Source organism: Cucumis melo, chromosome 2 (genome assembly GCF_025177605.1).
Source record: "Cucumis melo cultivar AY chromosome 2, USDA_Cmelo_AY_1.0, whole genome shotgun sequence".
Taxonomy (NCBI): Eukaryota; Viridiplantae; Streptophyta; class Magnoliopsida; order Cucurbitales; family Cucurbitaceae; genus Cucumis; species Cucumis melo.
The window spans coordinates 3,475,447-3,478,861 of NC_066858.1; the positions used below are offsets into that span (position 1 = coordinate 3,475,447).

The 3,415-nt window shown below is 39.2% G+C and overlaps 1 pseudogene; it reads left to right on the forward strand.

The window, feature by feature from the left end:
- The first annotated feature begins 1,829 nt into the window (after positions 1 to 1,829).
- On the forward strand, positions 1,830 to 2,565 carry LOC127148158 (ribosomal protein S7, mitochondrial-like; annotated as a pseudogene).
- Positions 2,566 to 3,415: the final 850 nt, after the last annotated feature.

Below are 3,415 nucleotides of genomic sequence, written 5' to 3' on the forward strand. Positions count from 1 at the left end.
AAGGTTAAGGAGTCAAGTAAGCATCTCAGCGGTAGGATTAAATACTTGAATTGAATCAGAGTTCACGTTGCTCACCCTGAAAAAATAGGAGGCATGGGCCCACAGGTCGCACGACAGAAGAACACCTAAGATAAAGATGCACACTCCTCTATGTGAAATATGAATCTTCATTGGAGCTTTTTGGTAGTAGTTGTGAGCAAGAGCCATCAGCTGTCAGCTCGTTGGTAAGGTGAGAGCTTCAAGCTCGATTTCTGGTAGCACAACCCTCACACAAGCACCACTTAATGAAGGGTGGATGAGGAAAGCTACAAGCCCAAAAACTGAGACCCTTATTTCTAAATGGGGGTGCCTAGAGCACCTCATCTTGGAATTGAGTCCTTGCTGATTCCCAGCCTCAATGAACAAAGGTCAGAGTCTTTGGTAAAGAGAAAAAAGTATGAAAGAATAGTAAACAGAGCACATCGCAGAAAGATGAAAAATAGGAGAAGTCTCCCTTGGATGAAAGAAAAAGGAAATGAATAAGGGGAACGAAATGAAATGAGGCCTTTCTAGCTCGAGTTTCAGATGAGCTTCTCTCAATTATGTCTGGTAATAGAATAGGGCGGCTTGCTCTAACCAAGACTCCACTTTTTTCTCCATCCATGGAGCGTATGAATTTCCTGGAATGTAGATAGACCAAAAGAGGGAATAAAGAGATAAGAATAGAAATTAAAGTACCATTGGAAGAAGGGGCACTTGTGGGACCATCTTTACTAACAAACCGTTGAAATAGTATGGGTGCGTCATTCCATGAGACACAACCATGGAAGTAATGAAAAAGAAAAAGTTATTTAGTTGGACCATCTGCTCTATCCATTCGAGTTTCGCTTCTCTAGAGAAGGCGAGAGGCTCAAAAGGAAAGTGTTCGCAAGGTATACCAAAAGGATATCAATGAAGCCGACCATTAATGACTAGTTCTTTAATCAGGAACGGAATGTTAATATGGATTTCTTTCATTGCTCTCCTAATCCTAATAAGGAATAAGGAGGGAGTTTTGCTTTTAAATTCTTTGAACCTTTCCTTTTGTTTGGAGTCGAGTTATTTCTAAAAATAAAGGACTATAATGAAGAAGTTTCGCTCTCAAATTCTTTGACACTCTCCTTATACTCGAGTTGTTTCATAACCTTCGAACGGACCACTATTTAAGAAATCCATATTCATATGAAAGGATCAAAGAATTTAAGAAGAATTTGAATCCTTATCAAAGAATTCTCAAATTCTTTTCGAATTGCAAACTAAAAAGGCTTGCATTAAGCTACTCTAAAGGTTATGAAATAATTCGACTCCTACGGGGCTGTTCGAAGAAGCTCGACTAAGAAGCAGAGGAGAAGAGCGAAGCGACTGTTAAGAAGCCTTTCAAATTAGAAATAACTCGACTCAAAATGAAAGGAAAGGCACACAGAATTTTTGGAATGAAAGCGAAAGTCATTATCACTTATAAGGATTAAGAGTGCAACGAAGTTCATAAAGGGTGAAAAGAATATTGAAGAATAAAGAATTCGATTTGGAATTTGAAGAGGAGGTCTTGAGTAAATGAAACTAGTGGGGACTTCCCTCTCCTTTCAGTTGAGCCTTTGTTCTTGTTAAAAAAAGTTCGAAGGAGGGATAAAAGTAGCTTGACCATAGGAAGAGGGATGTAAGACCACTAAAAGACTAGAAACTGAAAGGAAGAATTGAAAGGACAATATGATGATATAATATAGACTTGTGATGTTAGATAAGAGTACAGAAGAGGAGAGAAGAGGCTCAACCAAAGGTTATCTAATCTTTTCTTGAAAAGGGAGAGGAAGATGGCTGTGGCTATCTCACTGAAATCGACAGTTCGTATGATCTCTTTTGAATCGGTCTTGATGTTGGGACTGAGCTGTATGAGAGGAGAGTGTATACTCTATCACTCCGAAAGCGAGACCAAAGTTCAAGAAGTTGAGTGGTCTACTTTGAAAAGAAAGATGGACAGTGACGATTGCGGAATATCAATTTCTCAGCCTCGTCATTGAAAGCGACTTCCAATTTCTCTCCAATTCTAAGCTTTATAGGGGGCTTTGATGGTGATAAAAAAGAATTGATCAAGAAGTTGGTGAACTTTCGCATGAAAGAAGGTAAAAGAACGAGAGTTCGTACTATTGTTTATCAAACTTTGAATCACCAAGCTCAAACTAAATGTGGTGGAATCAAACTGATAGTTGAAGCCGTAGAGAACATAAAGCTCATATGTGAAGTAAAAAAAGTAAAAGTAGCAGGTACTATTTATAGTGTCCCTGGGATTGTAGCAAGGGATCGTTAACAAACCTTAGCTATTTGTTGGATCCTTGAAGCAGCTTTCAAACGACGTATAAGCTATAGGATAAGCTTAAGAAATATTCATTTGCTGAAATATTGGATGCTTATCGAAAGGGAGGAATTGCACGTAAGAAAAGGGAGAATGTTCATAGACTGGCTTCCACTAATTGAAGTTTTGCGCATTTTAGATGGTGGCAAAGTAGAGATCACATAATAGAATATATTCCTTATTCTGTTAGATTATGAAGTTAGATATTCTTTAACCCAGCCTCCGCCTTCTGATATTTGGAGTTTGAATATAGAAAGCCAACCTTCCTCATACTCCTCCCTTCATTCATTGAGTTGAAGGATAGGCTTTCTGAAGGAGGCCTGCTCCTTATGCATTGCATGAAAGAATCAAACTTTATATGACTTCTCTTTTTTCTGGGTCAAATGAATATGAGAGCAAGATCAATAAAAAAGGGGCCATGAATTCTGAAGTAGTGGGCCTTTCACTTCTTTCTAGTGACTCGGGGAGTTGATTTGAGAAATGCACTTCAATAAAAAATCAAATAAAAAGGAACAAAAGGGAGGGGAGTTTTGAGATACCATGTTGGTATGGTTGGGCATAATCTGAAGTGAGGTTAAAAAGAAAGAAGAGGTCTTCGGCGATAGAGGTGCGATAGCCCCCCTTTTTATGTCGAAAAAGGCAAGAGAAAGAAAAGTTAGGACTCTCTCTGTTGGGTAAAAGGTTGTGAAGGTTTGCTCCTTTTTTCACTCCACTAGGGATTTCTTTGGCTCAAGCTATCAATAGTAATAGTGAAACTCGTCCTTCATTAGCTTACGTGGGAATGGAAGAACTTTCCCACCTCACTACTAAACTGTAGCTTTCTACCTTTTGATTCTGGCCATTTTGTCTCCATCATACCAAGACTTGTGCCACTTGAACTTGTAGTTGCAGCAGTCGTTTTTCTTGATTATGGAAGAAAGCGCTCTAATCCACTTTTTTTAAGCTTCTAATCCGCTGAGTGAGGTGGATTCCTAGGACGGAGGCTTTCCCCACCACCCCCATCATCCATGCGGGTATGCCAATTTCTCTTTATCACGAGGAAATGGA